The sequence below is a fragment of the Gorilla gorilla genome, chromosome 6, assembly GCF_029281585.2.
Source record: "Gorilla gorilla gorilla isolate KB3781 chromosome 6, NHGRI_mGorGor1-v2.1_pri, whole genome shotgun sequence".
Taxonomy (NCBI): domain Eukaryota; kingdom Metazoa; phylum Chordata; class Mammalia; order Primates; family Hominidae; genus Gorilla; species Gorilla gorilla.
The window spans coordinates 154,518,345-154,533,846 of NC_073230.2; the positions used below are offsets into that span (position 1 = coordinate 154,518,345).

The window sequence follows — 15,502 nt, forward strand, 5'->3', positions numbered from 1 at the left end:
TGCGTAGCCATTAGATATTTGTTTCCTTAATTTTTCCCAGTATAGTATTATAAACAATTTCAAATTCACGGGAAAGTTGACAAAATGTGAGCCAGTGAATACTTGTATTGCTACCACGTATTGTGCTATATCTGCTTCATTTCTCTCTCATACACACACACACACACGTGTGCACACACACGTGTGCACACACACACGTATTCCAATATCTATTTTCTTTGGATGGCTTGCAAACTTAATCTTAGATTTGATTTAATTAAAAAGTATCGCTATTCATGGCCGGCCACAGTGGCTCACGCCTCCCAGCACTTCTGGTGGCCGAGGCAGGCAGATCACGCGGTCAAGAGATCGAGACCATCCTGGCCAACATGGTGAAAACCTATCTCTACTAAAAATACAAAAAAATTAGCTGGGCATAGTGGCTCATGCCTGTAGTCCCAGCTACCCGGGAGGCTGAGGCAGGAGAATCGCTTGAACCTGGGAGGCAGAGGTTGCTGTGAGCCGAGATCATACCACTTCACTCCAGCCTGGAGACAGAGCGAGACTCCATCTCAAAAAAAAAAAAAAAAAAAGATTGCTATTCATAATTATATTCATAATTAACAGTCTAAGGTATGATGGTAACGTAATTAACTGTGTATTTTAAGTGTAGAATTTAATAAGTTTTGGCTAAATTCATCATCACAATCAAGATAATGAATGTAATCATCAAAAAAAGGCATCCCTTGTCTCTGCACAACACATCCCTCAACCCTCCTTCACCAAGCAAACAATTATCTGTTTTCTTACACTACCATTTCCAAAGTGTTAGTTTACATTTCCAAAAATTTTATTTTATGATTTATACAATATGTCTTCTTTCCATCTGGCTTTTCTCACTGAGTGTAATTTTTTTAGATTAGCTTATATTGCAGTGTATATCAATAGTTCATTATGTTTTTATTGCTGAGTAATATTTCATTATAAGGATACACTACAGCTTACTTATCCATTCATATGTTCATGGGTGTTTGGGTGCTTTCCAATTGTTGGCTATTGCAAATAAAGGTGCTCTGAGTAGTTTCTGTGCTAGCCTTTGCATGGACATATGCTTTCCTTCTTTGGGGTGAATATGTAGTAATGCAATGATTATTTTACCTGGTGGTGTGTATTTAAATTTTCAAGGAACTGTCGAATTGTTTTCCAAACTATTTGTAGAAATTGCAATGCAAGATAATTCTGTGTATACATATTGTTCCCAATGCTTGTATTTTTACGATGGTCATTCTAATAGGTGTGTCCTGGCACCACTGATTTCTATTAATGACTAATGATGTTGAGTATTCTTTCATGTGCTTAGTTGTCTGTAAAACTTCCATGGTTAATTGCCAAATAACATTTTTGCTCATTTTTAATTGGATTGTTCTGTTACTATTGAGTTTTGAGAATGTGTATTCTGGATTCAATTTCTCTATTAGATGTATGATCTGCAAACATTTTCTTCCCGTCTGGGATAAAAGGTATAGGATATCTACACAGCACACCCCAATGAGATGCTCAAATGTTCTTTTTTCCAATGATAAAAGTAAAGTAGTTACTTAAGTTTGTTCACTCATTTTCTGGGGAAACAAAAGACTGAGGCTTGTGCTCTGTTAAGATTCATTTTTGAAATTTTGTAATTCTATGGAACTCAATATTTATACTAAAATTTAATATGTCTTATATGTTTTTAATGTAATGCTTTTTTACAAGTCATGTAAGAAAAATAAGAGATTCTCATCTTTCCAGTGTTACACACAAAAATAGAGCAGAAAATACTTTCAATATCTGCAGTTAAACACATCAACATGAATGGGATAATCTAGCAGAGGCCATTATTTAGATACTTAATATTTGATTGAGACAATTTAGTTATTAAAATCATTTTTACTTACTTGTAATGGTATAAAAGTACATTATGGCTATACTAAGATTGTAATATCAGGCATATAAAGACAAGGAAATTGAACAATCTACATTTCTTTCAGCAATGTTATCATAGCCACTTAAGTTTTAAAATATGTATTTATTATCAAATAATCAATCTTATTGAAAGTAAATTAATCACTAATTAAAATAAGTGAGGATCACGTCTTATATAGAAGTTGATCAACCTTTTATTGTAAGAATTCTTTCTGTTTGGTTGAAATATTCCATCTTAATGTTTAATTGAGGGTACAAACCTTTACAATTGTCCTTTCTGCATCATACAAGATATTCAAAATGATTGAGGACAGGTTGAGCCGATGGGTAGGAACATTGCCTCTGACCTTGAGTAATTGCTTAAATCCAAATGGTAAATTGGTTGTGGTTGCTAATAATAAAGTCTGCCTTAGTCTTCCTCTATACTCTGTCATTTTTATAGTCTCAGTGGACAATATTTTTTCAAGTACTTTACTAATCCACAGAATTCCTGAATTCTGCTCACTGTTTAGACCTAAAGATATTTTCTCTGTTCTTCGCTCTTGACTGATGTCCTTCCATTTTACATTCATTAAGATTGTTCTCTGTACAATTTGCTTGCATTTTCTGAAGAGGAAACTCATTACCTGCTTAACAGTTATTTTTACAAAAGCAGAGTTAATACAAGTATTGAATTCCAATTTGTTCTTTTTTTGTAGGAATCATGCTATTGAGGAAATCGAAGACTCTCCCTTGTCAGATAATAACATGAGTCTAAAATTAAAAGACATTTAATGCCTATAAGGTCTCATTGTATTTCTCTTACTGCATCTCCAACAATTGTTTTCATATTGATATCAATATTAATTTACTCACTGATACATAAAATATTGTGCTTTCCTGTTCCTCCCCATCCCACTCCTTTTACTTGGCATTATTTAATACTTACATCCACTCTCACTAGTCTTTCATCTCCATTTTCTTTTCTCTTCAGTTTGATGTTTATATTTGTTTACACATTTAAAGTACCTATTTAAAATTCTCAATGATATAATAAAATTTTGATTTCTTGCTCCCTTCTGAATATATTGAATCTTCATTATCTAAATGAATCAATAAAATCCGGATCTTACCCTTCACCCCTTCTTTTTAACCTATTTGTTATTTAATATTCTAACTATTTTTAAGATATTAAAAAATAAAATTCATTTACTATTTACTTATATCTGAAAACCACAGTCTGCTGTGTTCTCTTCCAATTGATTCCAATAGCTGAAAACCACTGTCTTCCTTATTATAATGATGTAGATATTTTTCTTTGAAAAGTCAAGCAGTGGGCTGGCATTACAGCTTTTCCTATGTGGGGTCACAACTCCTGTGACACTCAGGGAAGAACACACTGGCAATGTCAAACAGATCCTCTTTCATTGCACATCATCAGTAGTTTCATAACATGGCACATTTCTATTTTTCTTATATTCATACATTAGTTTCTTGAAGATATTTGTTGGTTTTGTTTTTCTTAGTGTTTCTAATTCTATTATTTTCATTGTTGAAAGAAGAAACATATGCCCTCTTCAACAGATTCCTTCAATGTTCCAGCACATGAAAGACTTCATCTCTTGAATAGAATCTACTCCATTTTTCTATTGACATTTTCCTTACTGCTCAGGAATTTCTTATTCACATTTGTCCTGATCATTACTAGGCTATCTAGAAAGTTATTATTTTAAAATTTATTTACTTTGGACTCCTTACTTAAATCTGAAACAGAATAGTTCCTTTACCCCTTCATGAGTCCTGTGAAGGGGTTGGCTTGTTTACTCAGCCCACAGCTCTCAACTCCTCATGGGAGTTGGCGGCAACCCCCAGAGCCCCAGAGGGTGTGTGTCACATGCTGCTTTTTTAGTTTTGCCATCCATGCATGGCTGAAGTGTTAGCCCAGTGGAAGGTCAGTGTGACAGCCTCCTTCACCTGCATCTGGGACCTTGTCTGGCTTCCAGGAGGAATCAGGTCACAGGAACAAATTGAAGGTGGTAAATGTGTAGGATTTTATTACCAGTGAAAGTGGCTCTCAAGGGGATGGGGAGCTGGAAAGGGGATGGAGTGGGAAGGTGGTCTTCCCCTGGAGTCTGGCCATTTTCAGCTGAACTCTTCTCCAAGGTTCCATAGACAAGCCATCCCTTTGAAATCAAGCTGCTTCTTCTCTTCTCTCCTTCTCTGCCACTCTGCTGCTAGTGGAGCCTGGGGTTTTTATGGTTACAGGATGCAGGGCAGGGCAGGGCAGGCCAGGGTGGTTTTGGAAAAGGCAACATGCGAGCAAGAAAACAGGAATGCATGTTCTCCCTTTGGGCCCCGGGTCCAGGCTTGAGGGTGGAGCCCTTGCCAGGGATCCTGCCCTTTTCTACCCAGTATTTCCCTGCTTCCTGTCTATATCAAATCCATCATTTTTAAAAATTCCACGCCTACATCTTGTGATTGTTAATTTTGTTTTGTGTAAACAGATCCTCATGTAACCTTCTCCAAAATGGTATGTGAGAGGTACATTTTCTGGTTTCTTGAGTTTCTCAACACGGCTTTATTTTGCTATTTCTATTGATGGATTTCTTGTCTACATATAATTCTAAGTTGAAAATATTACTGTCTCAGAATTTTGAAGTAATTGTTACCTTTTTTTAGTATCAAAGTTGAAGATTTAAGAAAAATCTGCTGCATTTATGACATTTATTGATTAATTTTTTTTTAGTATTCTCTGGAGGCTTTTGAAATGTTCTTTTGATACATGGTGTACTTGAAATTCCTCAATGATGTCAGTGATGTGTCTTTGAATTATTATTTGTATATTGAGCTCAGCAATCAGTGGGCCCTGTTATATCTACAGCTAGGTCACCAATCTTCACCCTTGGAAGGTTGTTTCAGATTATTTGTTTGATAGTATCTCTTTTTTTTTCTTAATGTTTCCCTTTTGAAATTCCTTTTGATTAGATATTGAGCAATCTGGACCTACTCTTCACAATTCATTTTCTTTTATAGGTTTTCTCTTTTTTTTCAGGTGTATGTTTCAGAAGAAGACCTCAAATTTTCTTTTAATCTTCCTATAGATTTTCATTTTTAATTTGTTAACATAGTTTTAATTTCTAAAATTTTATTTTTTCTGAGAGCTATTTTTTTAATTCAGTCCTGTTCATGACTCTTGTTTTATAAGAGGCATCATCTAGAAGCCTTCTGAAGACATTATGTGTTTTAAGATTGTCTTCTGTCTGTGAATGATCTCTCTTTTTTCTTGGGGCCACATTTTTGTGTAATTGACTTTTTTTCTCCTTTCATACTGCTGTTTTGCTTTATGTCTAGTAATCTGTGGTTTTCCATTCAAATGAAGAAATAAAGGATTAGATTACTTGAGTTGTTTGTCACATATCTCTTAAGTTGTTGGATATTAAGGCTAGAATTTTCCATTAATATTTTTTTCTTGAATAAGGATGTTCAATAGGGTAGTACAGAAGCAGAGCTTGTTAATTGGCAAACTCTCTTTCATACTGAAATGGTGCAGAGCTCTCTTTAAAATGGAAGGCCCCACAGTTTCAGAATTAGATTCACTTTACTTTGGAATAATAACACACATTCAAGCAAGGTTAATTCTTACCTAAAATGTTCTTTATAATTGTTTTGAGATGGACTTACAATTCAATCAAGTTCCTGTCCCCCGCCCTCATAATTCTCTCTTTATGGTCATGGAAAATGATGTCTTTTTGTATTTCGTCAGATTTTCAGTCCTATTATTATATCTGCTCATTCCAAGGAGAAAAATTTTCTGAGTTCAAGCTATCCAGTTCAGGCTACCTTTTTTTTTTTTTTTTTTTTGAGACGGAGTCTCGCTCTGTCGCCCAGGCTGGAGTGCAGTGGCGTGATCTCAGCTCACTGCAAGCTCCGCCTCCCGGGTTCACACCATTCTCCTGCCTCAGCCTCCCGCGTAGCTGGGACTACAGGCGCCCGCCACCACGCCCGGCTAATTTTTTGTATGTTTTAGTAGAGACGGGGTTTCACTGTGTTAGCCAGGATGGTCTCGATCTCCTGACCTCGTGATCCGCCCGCCTCGGCCTCCCAAAGTGCTGGGATTACAGGCGTGAGCCACCGCGCCCGGCCCCAGGCTACCTTATTTTTGCATCTGTTATCTGCTGCATTAGAATTTGAGAAATGTATTGTCTTTTAATTTTATCAATATGATTTCACCTTTTACTTCTATAAAATTTATAGAATTCCCCCAATATGTGTGCCCTCCACCCACTTTTTTTACAGTTATGGGTTTATCCCCATTTTAATCATTTATTATTTCTATAGTGCCTTGAAGATAAAATCTAGACTAACACATTTGCTTAGTCTGCCATATTTCTATGTAAGTATAAAGTATATATTATTCCTAATTATGAATTGTTATGAATAAGAACTTGAAAGTTGTTTATCAAAATAATTAAAACTGTAAATGTGAAACTTGCAATTTTATTTTAGCAATTTATACTAGATGTTAAAATTTTATTCATATATATAGTTACATAGATGTTCAATGGAGGGTTATTATAAAAGTTACATCAGTAAAAAAGATTTAACAAAGGGAGATTATGTCATTAAAATATGGCACATATAATTTTAAGCTACAGAACTTATTTTTATAGTTGTACTCAATATTCATGCAGTAATTTTCAGTTCTTTCTACTTTATCATAAATATTATTTTTATAACTATTTGATTACATTTACATTTCTTATTCATTTGGTTTAGATTTAAATTGTAGTTATTAACATAAGAATTTAAGAGAGTGTAACAGAACAAATAAAATACAAGTATGGCTGGCTATGATAAATTTAAATACGCAAAGTTCATCTTATAGAGGCAGAGAGGATGGATACTAGCAGGAGTGTGAGATACACTGATTTATAAAATGATGATCAAAGTTTGGTTCAACAACAAATAGAAGGTTAGACAAAAAAGGATAACCTTTTGCATGAAATGAAACTTAAGCAGGAATCTATCATGTGATTAATATTCAAAAATGTACTATTGTATATATAATTTAACCTGATATGGCATAAGTCTTAGAATAATTGCTTTAAATTAATGCACTAGAAAAAAAACAAAAAAGAAAACAAACAAACAAAAAACACTATGCTTCTAAAGAGCTCTTATACTGACCCCATTTTGGGCAATAGTATACAGTTCATCAAAGGAATGTCTTCAATACACTACAGTGATGCCCTATTTTGTTTTTGGAGAAACTTGTATCTCTTTGAGTGGGGTCTCACACATTCTGCTATTTTTCTCAAAATCGAACACTGTGTCAAGGGTTTCCATGTTTGGAAAATTTTTCTGGCTCAACACAATGCTCTGCCAGACCCTGACTTCTCTCATGGTTTTGTAAACCCAGTTTCTAAATCTAGAGCCACAAGCCTAGATTCCTCCATTCTCTGTGGATGAGTTTTCATGTGATATACTTAGGTTTCTTTTTGTGCTGATGGGCCTTAAATTGAAAGCACTCTAGTCTCCTCTACTTTCTTTAGCTTAGTATGTCACAAATGAGAAGTGGAAGACTACGCCTCTTGGATTTCTTAAGTCTCCAGTTTCCTTGTAAAACTTGATTCAGTACTTCTCCAGAGCTCAGTAAGAGGAAAACTTTTGATGTGTTGCCATTTAAGGATTTTGAGGTGAATTCCACGTAGACTTTAATTGAGCCAGAATATGAAAAAGACGAAGAACTAAAAATTATGTTTTCAGATATTCACTGCTTGTGGAAATTTTATTTCTTATAAAATATATGATTTCTGTATTTGTCAGTTTGGGCTATTATAACAATGTATTACACACCAGGTGGCTTACAAACAGCAGAAATTTCTAACAGTTTTAGAGGCTGGAAGTCTGAGATCAGGGTTCCAGTATGGTCAGGTTTTGGTGAGATCCTACTTCCAGTTTGCAAACTGTCAACTTTTTCTTGTATCCTCATGTGGCAGAATGAGAGCAAGCTAGCTCTCTGGCCTCTTCGTTTAAGGGCACCAATCCTATTTGTGACCTAATCTGCCCCCAAAAGCCCCACCTTCAAATACCATCCCATTGGGGATGATATTTCAACTTTTAAATTTGTAGGGGACACATACATTCAGTCCATAACAAGATATTATTTATTACGGGGGATATATCTCATGTATTATGTATGATATATATATATATATATATAGTGTGATATTTCCCATCCAGTTTTTTATTGGAATGATTACATATACAAGCAAGATTAAATATTAGCCAAGAAAGAAAGAAATGGGCCCCAGATAAAGTAAATCCAATAGAAACAACTTGTAAAGCTGTGTATAAAAAATATTAAAAGAATATCTAATAAAATAAAAATCATTATTAATTTTCACAAAGTTGCTACACAAGGACAATGTAAAACAACGAATTGAATTTCTACATACCATCAAGTTAATAAATAAAAGCTGTAAAAGTTTATAATAATCACAGTAATAGTTATAGCAAATATCTAGAAGTGGTCCTAAATTTATATATGTCTTCATAAAAAATTATGAAACAAATTGAGATAATTTAAAGGACTAAGTAAATGGACAAAATAGGTTACAATCATAGATTTGGAGACAGTAATTTAAAGATGGAAATTCTCCTTAAACTTCTTCTTAAATTAAATACAAATTCAATCAAAATTGTCCCAACAATGTATTTCTATTATTTTGGTATTTTTAACAATTTGTAAGTCTATTCTATATTTTAAGTGGAAATGCAAGTGGCTAACAATAGCCAAGCAGTCTTTTAGGTGGGAAGCCTTGCTCTATTCATAATGAAGCTACACTAAGACAATGTGGGAATAGTACAAGTACATAATAAAGAGCCTCCAGACAGAGCCTAATATATATAAACACTTGATTTATACATAAACATAGCCCAGAGTAACTGTAGACGAAGTTTTGGGGGAAAAATAGAACTTGTACCATATGTCAAACCTACACAAAATTTCATGTCAATTTCATGTCGATATATCTAACTGTGGAAATTGAAATAATAGATAATCTAGAAGATTATGTAGACGTTAACCTCATTACCCTGGGTTAGGCAAAATTTCTTAAGGTGTTTTTAACCTAATGTTTCTCAAAGTTATTTAACTAGAAACTGTGCGTGTGTGTGTACGTGTGTTTAAGACATTAATATATTGGGAAAATCTCTTTTCTCTGAAGCCCTTTGGGAGAAGATACCTTCAGTTCTCTGTTTCATTATCAAATTAGCACAGGACAATCACCAGATATAAGGCCCGTGATTATCAGCTGAAAAACTTTACAAGAACAGTTCAGGGTATAAAGCCTGACCCCGGTCTGGTAAAAAAACATCAAAGCAGGAAACTACCATTTTCCACAAGAAGATCATAAGATAATGTATTTTGGCTGTCTGTCAAGATCGAGTTCCAGTGTAACAAGGTTAGCTGCACTCAGGTAAGTATATACAGAGCAGCTTATGTCATCAAGAAACATTAACCAGGGAATTGCATAAAATTTCGTTTAGCTTTTGTGTAAGATTTTTATTACTAGGAAAACAATAATTAAAAGGTATGTTTGCGGCGGCGGCCGGGAGCGGACCCGGAGAGGCTGAGGGGTTCGGAGATTCGGAGGGAGGGAGACTCCTGCCTCGCTGCAGCCGGAGGTATGTCCCGGCCTCCGCGGAGACCAGGGCGGAGGAAGAAAGATCAACTGTAGAGCTGCGCCAAAGAAAAAAGGCCAAAGTCTTCAGAAAATAAGGAATCCGCTAAAGAAGAGAACAATCAATGACATTCCAATTCCTGAAAGAGCTCCAAAACGAGCTTGAACGGGGAATCACGTTTCAGGGTGACAGTGCCATTTATTAGGCCTATCATAAAGATATGTTAAAGGCACCTTCATTTGAAAGAGGTGTTTATGAACTGGCACACAATAACAAAACTGTATCTCCAAAGACTATACATGCAGTGCAGCAAATGTCTGTATATCCACAACTTATTGCCAGTGTTTTATGTCAAGCCACTGGTAGCAACGAGATTATTGAGCCAGTGTATTTCTATATTGGCACTGTTTTTGGATTCCAAAGAATATGTTACTGCATTATTTGTTACAAGTTGGCTTATGAGTGGAACATGGCTAACAGGAATGCTTACTGTTGCATGCCTCATTTTTAATAGGGTAGATACAACAAGAATAGAATACCCCATTCCTTTAAGAGAAAACTGGGCACTACCATATTGTGCATGCCAAGTTGCTGCCCCTACAGGCTATTTAAAAAGCAACTGAAATACTTATGGAGAGGAGTTTTGCTACTTGTTGATAAGTGCTTCAACTTACATATTTGTGATGATGTGAGGTACGGCCGCTATCTCCTGTTTCTTCAAGCAGTGTCTCTATTCCTGCTCGATATCTTGCCGCTGGAGCAAAGTGACAGGGTTTATGAAGTTTATAAAATCTACATATTTTCTCTCTTTCTGGGATGTTTACTTCAGTTTGGGAATCCAGCTGTACTGGTGTTTCCTTTGTTAAGTTTACTAGCAGCCTTAATGATTGCTAAGTGCCTTCAGCTGAATGCGAAGAAAGACACTTTTGTAGCTAAAACAATGAAAGTGATTAATTTTTACTTGGTGTGTACTCTGACAGTGACATTGAATATTATAATGAAGATGTTTGTCCAGCACAAAGAAAATGGACACATGCTCAAATTCCTTGAAGTAAAATTTGGACTACATATGACTAAGAATTTTACAGTTATTTAGCTCCTCTGTCAAGATTCCCTGCAGGCACCTTCTCAAGCCTTTTTTTTTTTTTTTTTTTTTTTTTTGCAATTGACAATCTTCTTTATTACATTTCTATATTCTAGTGTTAATTATTTGTTTTCTTTCTATACTGCAAGTTATTTTTAGGAGGATTAATCCTAAATTCCTGACAGAAACTGTTATTCTTCATGACGGATGAATTGGAGAAAGGCCAGAAATAATTTATCATGTAATTCACACTATTTTATTGGATTCTCTTGTGATGGTTATAGAAGGCTTGAAGTACATCTGGATTCCTTATGTGTTCATGTTAGCAGCATTTGGTGTATGTTTTCCTTAACTTTGTATGACACTTTTCAAGTGGTTTCAGTTAAGAACCATATACCCAATATTGTTGGTGGTTTGCAAAGAAGGTGACAGGCTAACCTACTCAAAATATGGGTGATTTTGTCATGAGGTAAAAATTAACTTTCTCCATATGTGAATTATTTCACTAGAGCTTACTGGATCAGATCCTACTTTGTATGTAAAATCAACCCTGTGATATCCTTCCAATTTTGAAAAATAACAGAGCTTTCATTTCAAAGACTACCTGAAGTAAAATGCAGTTTTCTTCCACCTACTCAGTGTCTTTTGCAGGTTAGAGTATGGACATTTGAAATATTGCTGCTTCTTTCCCCCTCCTGCTCTTAACTGGGTCCAGAGTTCTGTGGGAAATAGAAGATCAAGCATTACTGTCCTTGGATAAAATATGATATCTACCATTCTGCAATATTCCAAACAAGTGTCTTCCTTCCTACTGAGAGGTGAAGCCAGCTAGACTTCCTGGGTCGAGTGGGTACTGGGAGAACTTTTCTGTCTAGCTAAAGGATTGTAAACACACCAATCAGCGCTGTGTAAAAATGCACCAATCAGCACTCTGTGTCTAGCTAAAGGATTGTAAATGCACCAATCACCACTCCGTGTCTAGCTAAAGGATTGTAAACGCACCAATCAGTACTCTGTAAAAATGCACCAATCAGTGCTCTGTGTCTAGTTAAAGGATTGTAAATGCACCAATCCGCACTCTGTAAAATGGACCAGTCAGCAGGATGTGGGCGGGGACAAACAAGGGAATAAAAGCTGGCCACCCCAGCCAGCAGTGGCAACCCGCTCGAGTCCCCTTCCACGCTGTAGAAGCTTTGTTCTTTCGCTCTTCACAATAAATCTTGCTGCTGCTCACTCTTTGGGTCCCTGCCACCTTTAAGAGCTGTAAACACTCACCACAAAGGTCCGTGGCTTCATTCCTGAAGTCAGCAAGACCAAGAGCCCACCGGAAGGAAACAACTCTGTACACACTACTACATGGTCTTTCGTGCTTTTACTGATTGCAATATTTTCCCTGTAAAATCTTCATTCCATTATAATATTGATCTTTAATTTGAATATGTTGAAGGTCAGAATGTATTTCTCAAACATAACATTTAACAAATATGTAATGTGACATAATTCTTTACTAGAAGGAATTATTCCTACCTTTAAACAAGTTTCTGAAAGTGTTTCATGATTTATAACAGCTGAAGTTTTACAATAAAAAACGAATTTAAATGTTAGCTGAAAATATGTGAGAGTTAAATTAAAATAGAAATTATATAAAGGTAAGTGATTTTTAAGGATATACATAAAGATATATCCAGAATTTTCATGATAATGTTCTCATCATCTGCTGCTTATATAAGTGAACACTTTCTTAGTAATACAAAGTGCACAATATTATTGCATTTTATATTTTATGACTAGTGATTAGTTTTTTCCTTATGCCTATTAATTTGATATCAATTTGATAATGATAAAACAATAACTGTTATCTATATTTTTAAATGGACATTTAAAAGAATGTTGTTCAGGTTTTTAGAAAAATATTGATATTGGGTATACAATTTATTCATGTTTTCTACTGAAGTATTAAGTAAAACATTAAATCTTTATCAGAATAAAAATATGTGCTCTAAAATGAGCAACAATTTCTGGAGATACAGGCAGATGCTGTTAAACATACCTCTGCATACAGATGTATTTATTATAAAACACGAGTGATGTTGTTTATGAAACTGATGCAGTCTTCAACATTAAGAAAAAATGACGATTATAATAAAATTTACAGCATGGTTTCACAGTCTAAATTCTATGTTCCTTTAAGTTAAATATTTTTGTATTTTTAATCATCTATTAAGAGAAACTTTAAAATACTTAATCTGGACTTATAAAGAGATTCAGGATAGATGTAGCCTATGGATGTGTCATTTTAATAAATTGGGATACCTGTTTAGTTTTTCCTTGTGCTCCTGCTCAGTGAACAGATTTTCAAAATTTTCACTTGTTAGAGTGCTGCAAAAATTACATTTTCAGTACTTTATTACCTTAGAAGGGAGCAGTTCTTTATTGTCTTTATTTTCTGTTATACATATATTATAGAAGTACATGCATTCTTAGATGAACTCTATGATGCTTTGCTCTTTTGGAACTTAATTGTTTGGGCCGGGTGCGTTGGCTCACACCTGTAATCCCAGCACTTTGGGAGGCCAAGGCGGGCAGATCACGAGGTCAGGAGTTCGAGACCAGCCCGGCCAACATGGCGAGACCCCCGTCTCTACTAAAAAAAATTAGCTGGGTATGGTGGCGGGTGCCTGTAGTCCCAGCTACTTGGGAGGCTGAGGCAGGAGAATCGCTTGTACATGCGAGGTGAAGATTGCAGTGAGCTAAGATCATGCCATTGCACTCCACCCTGGGCAACAGGATGAGACTGTCTCAAATAAAAAAAGAAGAAAGAAAGAAAGAAAAAGAAAGAAAGAAAGAAGGAAGGAAGGAAGGAAAGAAGGAAGGAAGGAAGGAGAAGGAAAGAGAGAAAGAAAGAAAGAGAAAGAATTGTTTGATGGTGATCTCATATATCTGACAGGTTAGTTTCAGTCTTTCTCTTTTCACTCTTAGACACAATTTTTTAAACTATATTAAGATAGTTGCAGACGATGTGCTTCAGGTTGACTCTGTACATCTGAGCCGTGGGTCACTAGTATTTCACATCAAGCCTTTTGGAAATATTACCATAGTTATCTAAGCATCTAGTGAATAGTCACATGGTAGTACTTGTGATTAGAGGATGTAAAACAATGTAATTTAAAAGTCATCGTCCATATATTGAAGGGGAAATAGAACACCCTACTTTTTAGTTAGTGTGAAATATTTAATTGAATTTTTATTGACTTATATAATGTAAATGTGCTGAGTTAGGTTTGGTGGTGGTTTTTTTTTGACATATTCGTAAGCTGCTTTTACTTCTTTCTGTCGACTTGTTTCTTAAATAAAATCGATCTGAAAAAATGTTAAAAATAAGATATATTTGCATAATTTATGCATATGTTATTAAAAATATTCTAGGATTAAAGTAGTCCACGTTCACCCTTCTAACAGGAACAACAGCAAAGGTTGCGGCCTAAGCATTAGACATGGAGCACCACACCCAAATGGCTCAGGCCAGAGGCTAGAGATAACTAAGAGGCATCTTTCCTGCCTAGCCGACTGGGCTCCCTGAAGAAACCATTCCGACTTGCCCACAAATTTAAAGTGACCCGTTCACTATTCTGATACATACTGCAAGTTTTCTCTCTCTGCCTATCCCTGTCCCCCTCCCTCTCCCTCTCTCTACCTAACTCCTCTATCCTTCCTCATGTGATCCAAGGTTGGAGGACTGCCCACCCAACTCACTGCATTCTCCATGCCAAGGACCTGTAAATAATAAATCTTTGAACCTGATTCCTGACATTTTGGTGTCTTGAATTTGTGCCTTCCATCTGCGGAACCAGGGGCTACCCTAGCCTCTGTTTTCCCTGCTGTGCTAGGGGTGACACAAGATTGGGCTTCCAGCACCAGAGCTGTGGTCAGATATGAGCCACAAGGGGTCTTCTGGTATAAGCAAGTTTCTCATGTGAAGGACCGCCTGGTCACTGGTTGGACAGCTAGGCATTAGGCCATCCACCAGGTAAAGGAAGCATCCTGTGAAAGACACTCTGTAAACACCCACACCCAGCAATTATTCATAGCAGAATTGCTAGCCATTTTGTACTAAAAGCTCAGTTTAGCTGGGGTCTCTCAAAGCAATCCTGTTTAAAACAGATGACATGAAAGGCATTTTCGTACCAGCCTCTATATCTAGATCCATCCCTTATTTTTTCTAAAATATTCTTAACCGTTCTAAGCCTCACATATCTACTTTATAAACTGAGGATAATGTTAACTGCCTTTAATTAAATGATAGAGATGTGGATTGTCTTATTGAAGCTATGTCCTTTAAATAAACATTACATGGTAACAAAGGAACACAACAGCCAGAGTCATGACTTAAATTTGCAAGCACAATGGGCATTCCCTCTATAGAGAGGCTGGCACATGAAACAATCTATCATGGATCCCATTCAAGGAGAAGTAGCCAATCTTACATGGCACAAATTGTTCATTTGATGCAGGTGCTGAAACATTCAACTGACTAGAGGATTCTAGAAGTCATGTGACACAGACAGACTTCTCATGGGGAAGGAGTGGTTCATCTCCACTGGGGCTAATGAGAGGATTAGCCTGTGTGTTTCTCAGTCATCACCCAGTTATGGGGTTCCAGGGGTGCATGCTTCCCATTTATGTAATACCCAATTTCCTACACTGGGCCTCTTCCATCCCCAGATTACATGTGATTCATCTGTGTTCCCTTCAATTTCTCCTGCTGTTCATTTGATCACATTTTAATATAACACACTTGAAGGGTAGATATAG

At 35.9% G+C, this 15,502-nt stretch overlaps 1 pseudogene; it reads left to right on the forward strand.

The window, feature by feature from the left end:
- The first annotated feature begins 9,517 nt into the window (after nt 1-9,517).
- On the forward strand, nt 9,518-11,147 carry LOC101143385 (probable C-mannosyltransferase DPY19L4; annotated as a pseudogene).
- Nucleotides 11,148-15,502: the final 4,355 nt, after the last annotated feature.